A 12,429-nucleotide genomic window follows, 5' to 3' on the forward strand; every position below is an offset into this window, starting at 1 on the left:
AGGGATGCTTTTACAGAGTCAGGTGGCGGGGGGTGGGGGTGAGCCCACATGGAATGCGGGTGACCCCCTTCAAGCTTCTTGGTGCCCTGTGGTGACTATGAGTGGGTCACCTGTGGCAACCTCGGCCTGAGAAGGAGGTGCTAACCAGGGGCTCTGCCCGCTGGAGAGACAGGACAGCCTGGGTCACAGCACCGGGGGTCACAAGACCCGGGCCTGCCGCAGTGATGTCTGAGGGTGAGGGGAACTTACAATGGACAGCGGAGGAGGGAGACAGGAGAAGGGGGTACCAGGGTGCCCGGTTGACTCAGCTAAGCATCCGAGTCTTGATTTTGGCTCAGGTCATGATCTCACGGTTCGTAAGATCAAACCCCGGCATCAGGCTCTGCGCTGACAGTGTGAAGCCTGCTTAGGATTCTCTCTCCCCCTCCTGCTGTTCCTTCCCTGCTTGCTCTTTCTCTCTCTCAAAATAAATAAACATTTTTTAAAAAATTTAAAAAGCAGGGGAGTACCAGCTGCAGCCTCCCTCAGATAGAGGCCCCCTGGACCCCTGGGATGCAGTTCCTGGTGATGTACGGAGAGCAGATGCCCAGGAGGAAGGGGTGGACTGTGGCGGTCACCGTGAGGACTGTTGTCTCTCCCTGCAGGACGGAGGACAATGACCTGCTATCCTGCGGCCTGTAGCGACTTCAGACTCCACCTCAGCTTCCGGAACAGATCACATCCCTGCAGGGCTGCCCCGGGCAGTGACGGCACACGGAGGATGCTAGGATGTGGGCTTTTCTGCCCAGCAAGGGAACGCCTCCTGCTCGGCGGCCGGGACCTCATCCGAGCTGCACTGCCGTCGAAGGCTCCCCTGCCCGCTCCCGCTCCCTCCTTCTCTCTTTCATCTTCCACAGCTACTAATTCCAATAACCTTCCTATATTCCTGATTCCATCTCAGCATCTGCCTCTCGGAGGACCCCACTGGCACATTGCGCAAAATAAACGAAGGACGGAGTAGACGAGCGCACGAATGAAACCGGCTAGCCAAAGGTATCGCGCCAGAATAGCAATGGGGATTGTCTCTGCGGGATCTTTCGGAGCATTGCGATATTTGTCCAATTTTCTGTGGTGGAGAAAACAAACATTTAAAAAAACAACAATAACTAACATGCACTGAGTACCTACCAGGCATCAGGCATGATACGCAGTGCTTTCTATGAATGAACCCATTGAGTTCGCACGTCACCCTTAGGAGGCAGGAATTCTTATGACTCCCATTTTATAGCTTTGAGGGCAACACTTTCGGAAGATTACATAGCAAACCGGGGCCACGGAGCTGAAGGTAGAGATGTGGATTCAGGCGTGGCCGGCTTCACTCTTTCCTGAGCGTTGTGCTTCCCCAGTGTCCCCCCACCACACACTCTCCACATTGTCGCCACATCTCCGGCCTCGCGGTGATTATGTAGTTCAGGGGTTGGCAAACTTTGTCTGCAAAGGGCCCGATAGGAAGCATTTTAGGGGGCGCCTGGGTGTCTCAGTCGGTTGAGCGTCCGACTTCAGCTCAGGTCATGGTCTCACGGTTCGTGGGTTTGAGCCCCGCGTCGGACTCTGTGCTGACAGCTCAGAGCCTGGAGCCCGCTTCGGATTCCGTGTCTCCCTCTCTCTCTGCCCCTCCCCTGCTCACGCTCTTTCTCTGTTTCAAAAATAAATGAAACATTTTTAAAAAATTAAAAAAAAAAAAAAGAAAGCATTTTGGACTGTGGAGGCCACACATGATCTCAGCCATCTGTTCATTTTTTTTTTTTAACACCCTTTGAAAAGCATATAAAAGCAAACATTCTTAGCTTGTGGGCTGTACAAAACCAGTCTGGGGGCCAGACCTGGCCCTGGTCCATGGTTTGCCAACCTCTGACTTAGCTTATTTTTTTCCCCTGTAAATAGACTTTTTACATTTTATTTATTTATTTTCTTCCTTGTTAAGCCTTGTCCTGAGCAGTAATATGTATGAAGTCCCACATTGGACACGCTTGTTGTGTATGTTTTTAACGCACAAACAAACCAATACATGCTTCTGAATAGAAGAATATTTGGGACCCCCCTGGGGAGGTCCTTTGCTCCCCAGTTATGTACCCTCATGCTTTGGGGAGCACGCTGACCATTCTGCCACCTGACTGATGTGGGTGTATGTTTGTTAGCAATTTCCTTGTAGCGTGTGTCATCTATGTTTCTTAGCATTACGTAATTTTAAAAATGTTCCTTTGGGTAATCAGCCAGTAAGGCACCTCATGGTTATTTCTTTGTAACGTTCCCTCCTGCCCTTTGCTCATTGATTAATTTCTTCATGCTACCTTCATTATGTATCTATGTTCATTTGTAGTTTATAAAGCAGGGCTTTATATTTTCGTGAAAGGTCGTCTAACTCTCAACAGCTCACGTGGAACGTTTACAGGGACATGACTTCTTAATTGTTCCTTTCAACCATTTGCAGAGCAAGGAGCAAAAGTATTCGCTTGGGTCTGGGGTGCCGGGAGGGAGCCCAGAGGGCCCCGGGAGCCCACGCCTTACGCGCTCCCAGAGAGACAATGTACACCTAGGAACTAATGAACCATTCTCAGGTGTGGTCGTGGCTCCGTCTTCATAAGGCAGGTGGCCCACAGGGAGGCAGCCGTTCACCGTTAATCTATAAGTAAATGTAAAATGGTGAGAGTCTCACTACTCAGTGGACAAGGCATGGAGTCGTATTCCAAGGTGAACTGGGGTGTTGCTCGAGGGAGGCAGGCAGGGGAGCCTTCTTGGGGAGGTGACAGGTGTCCTGACATCTGGGGATAAGCAGGACTTAGCTGAGGAAAGATGGAGGGAAGGGGGTTCATGCAGGAGGGACAGGCTGTGCAAGGGGCCTGTGGGAGGCAGCCAAGGTGAGGCATGAGAATGGAAGTTAGATGCCAGGGAGGCCCATGGACCACACCACGCAGAGCCAGAGGCCACGTCCAGTGTGCGTGTTTTTAGCCTGAAGTTGTGGTGCCGTAGAAGGGATTCAAGCAGAGAAGGAACACAAGCATAGTTGTGTTTTCCAAGGATCTCCAGGGGGGAGGACATGGGGGGATTATACTGAGCTACGCGTGACAGAGGGCAGGTGGAGATGACACGACTTTGTAATAGCGTCGTAATTGTCCATCGAGAGCTACTGGGCCAGAATAAGAGCATAAAGTTGGTCGAACTGGATGCGAGAAAGGCTTGAGGGAGTGAGGACAGGGTCCCCGACGATCCTCAGGTGGCTGCTGGGGCGTGCATGTAAGAGGGGGACAGTTGGAAAGAAGACTAAGGATTAACCACTAAGCCTTTCTTATATGGACAGCCAAGCCCCCAACACCCCAGCTCTCCTACTTTGCCTTCCTGGTCTTGCCTCAGCCATGGCTCCATCTCTGGTCCCGGATGACAATCCTTTCCCGGTCCAGATGCTGGCTCTGCCCCTGGAGTCCCCCCAGTTCCAGACCAATCGTTTGCTGCCCCAGGACAAGTTTTCCATAATCAGCCGCACATCTCTGCTGAGGCCTGAGGTGCGGTCCAGTCTCTGGTGCTCGGCTCAACCCAGATATGCAGTCACAGGGTTGTGTCTCCCACCACTAAAGAAGAAATTGGAACATACTACATCTGCATGTACCCGTGAGTGTGTGTGTGTGTGTGTGTCTTCCGGAGCATTGTGTTGGAGATGTAGGTGTCAGAATTGGAAGTTCTTCAGAAATGAATGTTTGTCCCTAGAATGAGCATCTCAGAGTAAGTTACAAATATCTTAATAAGAAGTGATTCCCGATGTTTACAGCAGCGTTATCAACAACAGCCAAAGTATGGAAAGAGCCCAAATGTCCACTGATGGATGAATGGATAAAGAAGACGTGGTTTATATGCACAATGGAATATTACTCAGCGATCAAAAAGAATAAAATCTTGCCATTTGCAACTACGTGGTTGGAACCAGAGGGTATTATGCGAAGCGAAATAAGTCAGTCAGAGAAACACAAATACATGATTTCATTCATACGTGAAATTGAAGAAATAAAACAGATGAACATAGGGGAAGGGAAGGAAAAATAAGACAAAAACAGAGAAGGAGGCAAACCATAAGAGACTCTTTATTTATTTATTTTATTTAGAAAGAGAGCACGGGGTTGGGGGAGGGGCAGAGAGAGAGGGAGAGAGAATCCCAAGCAGGCTCTGTGCTATGAGGGCACAGCCAGACTGCAGGGCTCAGTCTCATGAACTGTGAGATCATGACCTGAGCCGAAATCAAGAGTCGACACTTAGGGGCGCCTGGGTGGCTCAGTCGGTTAAGCATCTGACTTCAGCTCAGGTCATGATCTCGCAGTTCATGGGTTTGAGCCCCACGTCGGGCTCTCTGCTGATGGCTCAGGCTCCAGGAGCCTGCTTCGGATTCCATGTCTTTCTCTCTCTCTGCCCCTCCCCTACTCACGCTCTGTCTCTCTCTCTCTCAAAAATAAATAAACATTAAAAAAAAAGTCCACGGGGCGCCTGGGTGGCACAGTCGGTTAAGCGTCCGACTTCAGCCAGGTCACGATCTCGCGGTCCGTGAGTTCGAGCCCCGCGTCAGGCTCTGGGCTGATGGCTCGGAGCCTGTTTCCGATTCTGTGTCTCCCTCTCTCTCTGCCCCTCCCCCGTTCATGCTCTGTCTCTCTCTGTCTCAAAAAATAAATAAAAAACGTTAAAAAAAAAAAAAAAGTCCACACTTCAGCAACTGAGCCACCCAGGTGCCTGGTGGAGACTCTTAAATACAGAGAACAAACCGAGGGTTGCTGAGGGGAGGGGAGGCAGTGGGGGGAAGGGCTAAATGGGGGATGGGCATGAAGGAGGGCACTTATTGGGATGAGCATTGGGTGCCGTACGATGAATCACTGGGTTCTGCTCCTGAAACCAACACTACACTGTATGTGAACTAACTTGAATTTGAATGAATAAATTAAAATAATAAAAAAATAATAAAAGCAAACCAAAAACAAAAAAAAGCGACTCTGCTGGTCTTATTAATTTTTTGGAGGAGGGGGAGACACGATACGCAAAGTTGTAGAAGGTCATTCCTGCTGTAAACCTCATCTTCAGAAGCTGATTTTCCCCCAAATGACCACATTTGGCTTGACAGATGCACGGGCACTGGCTAGATCGCTCTCCTGTCCTCGGAGCACACTTCTTCCCTTCCCTTGCCCACCACACACGTTTCCGCTGACTCCCGGGTGGCTTTGCAAAGAGGCGAAAGGTACAAGCCGGAAGCAGCAGCTTGGTCACACGCGCCTGGGGGCCCCCGTTATGCAACCTGAGCTGTTCCTTCATAGTTTCTTCACTTAGGAGGCCCGAGTGGCACCCTGGAAGTGAACAAACACAGAACAAATCAGAACGAAGTTGCACGTCATTAATTAAAGAGACCCGCCTCGCATCGACAGGCTGGACGTTTGTAGATCAGCTTTGAAAGGCAAGAGCCAGGAAGAATGCGCACAGCTGTGTCCACTCCGCGGGACCGACTTTCAAAAGCAATGGTGTTTCCACACTCGCCTTGCCCCGCGGGCTGCTGTGGCTCAGCGTGTCCACCGGCCGGCACTTGCCACGGGTCCCTCCCCGGGATGCTGAGCAGGACGGCCGGAGGGTCCCCGCCTGGGAGGGCGCTGGAGATGTATCCCAGGAGAGGGAGGGCGTGGTGGGGTGGAGACGGGTCCTTGGGGGGCCACTGGGGACACCAAGCTCTTCTTTCTAGTCCGTCTCTTTATTTTCCCTTTAAAGGAACTGAAAGCGAGAGCAGTAACATTCACGCGCTGCGGACACGACAATGAAGAATACTTGTTTATTTTTTAAACAGCTTTATGGAGACAGTCGCATCCCATACAAGCCAGCCACTGAAAGCATACGATTCAGTGGCTTAGGGTGTATTACATTATTTTGTGCAATTATGGCAATCGCTTCCTATCTATATATCATATGGTATAAAATTTTCCATCTGAACCATTTTGAGCACACCATTCAGCAGCATTAAGTACGCTGGGAGTGTCGTGTGACCATCATCACATCTTTCCCCAAACCTTTTTCAGCATCCTAAATTGAAACTCTCTACCCATTGGCGGTAACTCCCCATGCCCCCTCCCCCCACCCCTGGTAACCTCAGACCTACTTCCTGTCTCCTTGAACTTGCCTATCCTAAATATTCCCTATAAATGGGCTCGCACCACAGGTGGCCCTGGGTGACAGGCTCCTTGCATTCAGCATCTGGTCTTTGAGCTTCCTCCACGATGCCCCAGGTCCTCTCCTTTTCGTGGACGAGTAATATTCCATCGTGCGTATAGACCACATTTTGTCTATTGATTCATCTGTTAATGGAAGGAATATTTGTCTTAAGATATTATAGGGGCACCTGGGTGGCTCAGTCGGTTAAGCGGCCGACCCTTGATTTCAGCTCAGGTCGTGATCTCCCGGTTCATGAGTTGGAGCCCCATGTCGGGCTCTGCGCTGACAGTGCGGAGCCTGCTTGGGATTCTCTCTCTCTCTCTCTCTCTCTCTCTGCCTCTCCCCAATTCGCGCTGTCTCTGTCTCCTTCAAAATAAGTAAGTACAATTTAAAAATAAATTAATAAATAAAATGAGGAGCTGGCGGGACCCTGGAGGGTCCTCGGGGGCTCCCTTTCCCATCTCCCTGTGGCGGCCGGGCGTAGTCTGGGCTGCTTGGATCTGGATTGTCCTTGGTAAAGGGTCATCCTTCAGCTTCATAACCTCTGCTTCGCGTGCCGACTTCTGCTTTTGACAGGAGCCCACGTGACGGGAGTGTTGGGCCCACCCGATGTCCTTTCTGTAGCGCCTGGAACAGCACCTGGAACACCACCGGGTCCACAAGACACAGCCAGTGGCTATTTTAAAACAAGTCAGCTTGTGTTTGATCTCGGTCCCCCACCTCTCTGCCACAGGAACTCACTGAAAGTAAACTCCCAAGGAACAGCATGCCTACCAACAGACCCAGAAGCTCCATTGTCTGCTTCCTTATCCTGGTGATTTTATTCGACGATAACGTCCAGTCTGTCTTTTCTCTCTTCTCTCTGTGTCTGCTGTCCAGCCTAGGACGTTCCGAACCCATGATGCGAGAAGAAACCCTTCTTTCTAGCTGCTCCGAAGAGCCTGGGGTCGCCCTGTGTCTCGTGTCCCCGTAGCATCCGCATTCAACCCTTCCCTGTGTCTCTGTCCACCGTGAGCCTCTCTTCCCATCCCCAGACCAGTGGTTTGAGAACAACTCCGGGAAGACTGAGCTCGCTACCTCTCCTTAACACCAGCCAGTGAGGTGACACCTGGGACCTGAGGTCATCGGAGAAGCGTGCCCTCTTTCTCGCCTTGCCCTCTCATCTTTGCGTTCACCTTCTCGGGGGAATGGATGCCCACTGACCGTCCGTGCTCCCACCGCAGTGAACACCGGTGCACCTGTTGAATGCTCAACTCTGGCTTCCGTGCCGTTAACGTTCCGCCAAATCCAAGCACCACAGTCTTCTTGTGTCCAAGAATTTCATCTAGGGACACTTCATATGCGCGGAAAATGTCTCCCAGACTCTAAGCCCTTAGGAACATCTCTTGTAGACAACCTAGCTAGAGGTTATCTTTAAAAAAAAAAAAAAAATGGGACCGATACCTCACAGAGTCCCTGGAAAAGCTGACAACAAATCAAAGTATCCGGCCTATTAGCGGCGCCTGGATAAAGAGTTCTCATGCAAGTAGGATTTTGTTTGATGCTCTGAAAAGAACAATCCCTACAGTTGAGTAACACACGGCACCCTCACGGGCGCTTTCTCCTGCCTCACTTTACTTAATCTCTGTAGCAACCGGGCGAGGCAGTCGCTCTACCCGCCAGGAAGAATGCGGCTCGCAAATCGTCGTGAGGTTACAGGTATTTCCACGTCAAGCAGGGTCTCTCGGTACAATCTTAAATCCTTCAAGGTGGTTCTTCCTCTTTTCCCAGACATCGTGGACGGCAAAGCCCGAATGAGCCTTTCTAGATACGGGGGACGTGGGGGAGAACTTGGTCATAGACCTACAGCATAGATTTACACAGCTTAGCTTTTCTCGAGAGAAAACAAGAAAATCTATTTGCTCACATGGCATTCGTTCACAGTTTGGATTCCTGGCGGAGTATTCTAGGACATACGAGGAAGATACATCTTTTTCGTCAAGAGTCTGCAACAGATATAATAGAGGCTAATTTTCTAGCAGCCTCTGGAAAAGGCTGGAGGTGGATGGACTTTCCTAGAGTAAGCGCCGGGCAGGCTGCAGCCAGGGTGACGAGGCCTCGTATCTCTTCTCCGTGGAGAAATCTGGAAACCATGCCGAACTCTTGGTGATTTCTTTCCTCTGATGACCTTCAGGTTGAAACATGGATGTGTGATCCTTTCTTTGCCACAACACAGGAGTACACAGAGCAAGGCTTGTCAGAGGTGACCTCACTGCCTGTGCACAAAGGAAATGACCCAACATGGAGTCGGCTCAAAGCACCTCGGAACATTCTGGAATCCTCTGACAGGATGCAAACCCCCACTAGCAAAGTGAGCTCGAGGCTCTGAGTCCATTACTTACAGATACTTCTTAAGCTCACAGGGCTCAGCTCGTTGGCCTCAAAGCCGAACACTGACAATCTTAGGTCAGGGACCATTTCTTCGAGATGAACAGCAGTGGCGTCCTCCCTGAAAGTCACTTCTGAGCAGGTGCGTGTCCACCGCTGGCCCTTGGAAACAGAGATGAGAGGGACGGAGCTTCATGCTGGCTTCACTTCCTTGCCGTTCTCAAAGCATACACAGGGAGTCTCAAGTACACAAAGAGTCCAGAAAGACAACAACACAGTCTTCACTCTACGCGGGGGGCTGTTTCCCCCACACCTACATCGTGGGCAGCTGGGGGGGGGGGTGGCGCTTCTCCCTGGTGGGTTCCGGTCCTGTGACCCCTGGAGGCTCACACGGCCAGCCCTCTGGGGCCCAGGAAGGGAGAACAGACTTTGTGTTAGACGTTCGCTCCTCTCCCCACGCCCTCCACCAAGAGCTCTCTTCCGCGTCTTATCTCCCCTCCTCCTAGACATTGTTCTGGTCCTTCCTTCCTTTCCCTTCACGTCCCCACGTGCTACAGCTTGTTGAATTTGTTCAAACCGCAAGATCTCCTCTAGGAGATGATGTCTGTTCCTACAAGCACCAGCTAAAAGTTTAAACCACATTTGTACAAAGTAGCTTGCAATCCTCTGGTGGGAGGGAAACAGAGCTTGGATCCAGAGACTGTGGACAATTTAGCTCTGATTTTTTGGGGGGCACACGGATGGGTTGCTGGACAAAGTCCCTAAAACTGGACCTGGGCCCTTTCTCCCTTTTGCATCCATCCACACACATGTCCTGAGAAGCCTGAGTCGTACCGGGACTAGGGGATGATTCACCACTTCGACTGCCGTGTCACCCCAGTGACTTACGAACCACTAACCCTAAACTTTTAGCAAGTAAATCCCCTTCTCTATATTTTCACTCGGAGATGCTGTATCTCAGGATGCGTTTTCACAGAGAAAACGGCCAACGGCACTGCCATCTGACTGCCATCTGGACGTGTCCAGAACTCCAGCCCCCTCCCTGCATCGATTTCCAGACGTTAAACCAACCTTGCATTCCTGAGATACAGCTCACTTGGTCATGCTGAATAGTCCTTTCTGTGGACTGCTGAACTTGACTTGCTGGTATTTCGTTGAGAGTTTCTGCATCTGCATTCATGAGGAAGGTTGGCCTGTAGGGTCTTTCCTCCTTCTTGCCATGTTTTCAGCTGGTTTGGGCATCACGGTGACACTGTCCTTGCAGACTGAGTTGGGGTCTGCTTCGACTCTCTTGCTCCCCACAGCCAATTTAATTTAGTAGCTACAGTAATTGTGTTAAATATAAACCGAGCCACTCCATGTTCTGACCTTCCTCTCCGATGGCTGCCCGTCGCACTCACCATCCACATCGGAGCCTGGGCCTCCGATGCCCAGCTGCCTGAGCCTTGACCTTGCCTCCTGCCACCTGCTCCCTTGCTCCCTTAACTGCAGCGACACTCGTCTTTTTGAGGTTCTTCTAATCCATCAGGCTGCCATCTTCCTCAGGCCGTAATCAGCTTTATTTTCTCTGCCTGGCCTGCCGTGAAGGTGCTTTGCCAGCACGTGGGTCTCTGGCCCGACCTCACTTTCTCAAAGGCCTTCTCTGAGGGTCTCACCTAGCACAACCTCCTCAATCCCATGGTCTCTGTCTGCCCCATTACTCTGTTGAATTGTTTTTAAGCGCTGTGATCAGTCGGTTAAGCGTCCCACTTTGGCTCAGGTCACGATCGCAGGACCCACGAGTTCGAGCCCCGCGTCGGGCTCTGTGCCGACAGCTCGGAGCCTGGAGCCCGCTTCGGATTCTGTGTCTCCTTCTCTCTCTGCCCTTCCCCTGTTCATGCGCTCTCTCTCTCTCTCTGTCTCTCTCTCTCTTTCTGTCAAAAATAAATAAACACTAAAAAAATTTAAAAACATACAGTGGTGCTTACAAAATTTCAATGACATGGAAAGAAGTGCATAATATTATGTGAGAACAAATCAGGTTACTCTATACACAGTTTAGCCTAATTATATTTTGTATCGTAAATATATGCTTATACCACAAACTGTAAACATAAAAGGCACAACCCCAAATCTTAACAGTGATGGTCTCTGGGTGGTACATTAAGGGCAGTTTCAATGCTTCCTTTTCTACGATCTCATATGTTGCACGTTTTCTCTGGTTCGCATGCATTACTTTAATCATAATATTGTAAATGTTATCACTGTTATAGAAACAAACGTGGTGTAGCTAACCGATAATCATTTTGAAGAAGAATGTTTCAGCGGGAAGACCTACTCTCTCTCCTAAGCTGAAGTGTTCCCTTTAGTAATGTTTCGAGTAGAAATTTCTAAGTGGTTCTGAATGTACGGGGGGGGGGGGGGCGGTTAATGGTCTCCTCCGTGCTTTGCCCTGCTTGACTGAGAGAGTAGGTCCGGGCGGTGGCTTGGGGTTTTGTTTTTGTAATGCTGCCTGACCCACGTCAACGCCCATGGTCGGCTTGGTCCTTCTCTCCTTCAGACTCTCGCTCCTGAAGATGAATCCGCGTCCACGTATCTCTCGGTCCCTCGAGAAGGTACGCCGTACTTCGTGCCCCCCTCCACGCTAACGATGCCGGGAACGCAGAGCACGAAACCACCGTCGCTGGCCTTGCTCTGTGGCTGAGCTGCTCACGGCAGAGACGGCCAACGGCACTGCCATCTGACCGCAGAGCCCCGGGAGCCCTTCGATGCACGAGCCTGAACTTCACTCGCAGCAAGAATCTTTGTGATGCCACAGTGCCGTCCGGACGACCCTACCCGCTCTTCGCGGAAGGAGAGCGCCGTGCCAGTACAGGGCTGGTGATGAAAGAACAATCAAGAAGGCTCTGCAGCCTGCGCACTCGCTCTCCCCTACGTCTCTCTCTTCCCTTCCCCGATGCGTATGATGAATCCTTCTGAGTCCAATCCGGCTCTTTCCCTCCCTGTGTCCAGTGCCAGCGGGTGCCACGGAAACAGCTGCCCCAGGGGTCAGGGAGGCCGGCTGGAGCCTCCGCTGTGGGAGACGACTCATTTCTCAAGAAGTTGCTGTGCTGTCTTCCGTGTCAAGACCTCACGTCTGCACTGGGGCCGACCCGCTCCGTGGGATTGCCCGGACGTCAGGAGACCACCTCTGTGCTGTGAAGCATAGCAACCTGTCTACGCTCTTTGGAAGGCACGAGAACATCCAAAGATGTCTGCTTCAGACACGAGCCAAGCCTGAGCTCCTCCTCCTGGGTCGGGCTGTCAGCAGAGGCCGAGGGGTCTAGTAGGATCTCGGAGGCTGTGTGTGCCTGTTCTCCCTCGCCTCCCTGGAATGTTGTCTTGCGTAACGGTTACCAGGCCGCTGGAATTCCTGAAGAGTCTCAAGGATTCCAGAAAGCAGCCAAGCGACCGGGCAGGCGGAACGCATTCCAGACGTGAGCGAGTTCTGAAAAACCAGGGAGCCACTCGGAGAGCGACTCCCAGAGGGAAGAGGGGATCTTATTACACGTTTTCTTCTCCGACTCTCTCTTTCTTTTGACCGTATCCTTAAATCAGCCAAGATGTTTTCTCTTCAATGAACAAAATAGGCTGATGTTAATAAGAAGCACTAATATTTAGCCCTTTTTACACCGGAGGCTGTGCTAGACGCTTTGGTGTCCCCATCTTGCCCAGAGGAAGAGTTGAGGACCTCCACTGGATGTAAAGAGCCCACATGACTGCCCCCCACACCCGGCCCCCCAGAGCTCCTCCCCCGTCCTTGCCCCTGGTCTCCTGGGTCATCCGACACATCGGCCGCCCCTCCTGGGGTCTGTGCACCTGAGCTGTCTCTACCTGGAT

At 51.3% G+C, this 12,429-nt stretch overlaps 1 long non-coding RNA gene across 1 annotated transcript; it reads right to left on the bottom strand.

Annotated features, from left to right (window-relative positions):
* Positions 1 to 4,995: 4,995 nt before the first annotated feature.
* Positions 4,996 to 12,043, bottom strand: LOC131495484 (uncharacterized). Its single transcript, XR_009253977.1, has 2 exons — positions 11,072 to 12,043; positions 4,996 to 5,354 (listed from the first exon to the last, which is right to left on the bottom strand). It is a non-coding gene; the product is annotated as an uncharacterized LOC131495484 (long non-coding RNA).
* Positions 12,044 to 12,429: the final 386 nt, after the last annotated feature.

Source organism: Neofelis nebulosa, chromosome 2 (assembly GCF_028018385.1).
Source record: "Neofelis nebulosa isolate mNeoNeb1 chromosome 2, mNeoNeb1.pri, whole genome shotgun sequence".
Classification (NCBI taxonomy): domain Eukaryota; kingdom Metazoa; phylum Chordata; class Mammalia; order Carnivora; family Felidae; genus Neofelis; species Neofelis nebulosa.